This window comes from Etheostoma spectabile, chromosome 4 (genome assembly GCF_008692095.1).
Source record: "Etheostoma spectabile isolate EspeVRDwgs_2016 chromosome 4, UIUC_Espe_1.0, whole genome shotgun sequence".
NCBI classification, from domain to species: domain Eukaryota; kingdom Metazoa; phylum Chordata; class Actinopteri; order Perciformes; family Percidae; genus Etheostoma; species Etheostoma spectabile.
Window position 1 is genome coordinate 906,547 of NC_045736.1, and position 937 is coordinate 907,483.

Here is a 937-nt window from a genome sequence, read left to right on the forward strand (position 1 = left end):
AAGCAACAGGGGGACTGCAGCCACCCAAACGAGGAGTTCAACGCAGGAACGTAGATAAATAAAGGAAAGTATTCCAGCTGTCCTCGGAGAGTGTGTGGGAAAGAACTGTTTTCTGTCTTGTTTGACTGCCAGCTCCTTTTGTTCCTTCTCAGCGTCGGCCGGGTGGAACACGCGACGAGAACAGGCGAAAGAGGGGAAGAGGCCAGGCTTCCCTGGACGGGACCGGCCATTCTTGGGAGCAACCTAATTACGGACTGTAAACAAACACTGCGGACTGACAGCAAGGGGATTGCTCTCAATATATAGTTTTTAAAGAACTTTTATTATTGTCTTTTTTTTAATCTGTTTTTAGAATAAAGTGTTATATTTAGCAAATTGCCTGGTCTGGTCTGGTTCCGTACTTGTCAGTGGTAGATTAATGCTGGTATAGTAGTTTTGGTTTTTTAACACGCACCCCAGCTTCACCGTGCGGGTGTGATACAAGCAACAGTATGAGGAAAAACTTTTAGGAAGAAACCTGGGACAGACCCAGGCTCTTGGTAGGCGGAGTGTGTGTGTGTGTGTGTGTGTGTGTGTGTGTGTGTGTTAATAAACAGTGGCAATAACAGTCAAAGTAAAAGATAATGGAACAGTTATAAAAAAAAATAGTATATTTGTAGTAGTTCATAGCATAGCAGGGCACTGTGCGGCATTACAAGGCAAAGCAGGACATAGCAGGGCACAGCAAGGAATATTATCATATTGTTGATTATATGGTAGATGAATCAGATGACTATGACAAGAAGCAGGTGGGCCGGATTAGGCAGACTCCTCACTCCCTAACTATCCTCTTTACCAAAGAGGAGTGTTTTAGGTTAACTCATAAATGTGGAGACGGTGTTAAACCCAGACCTGAAGCTGGTTCCATAGGAGAGGAGCCTGATAGCTGAAGGCTCTG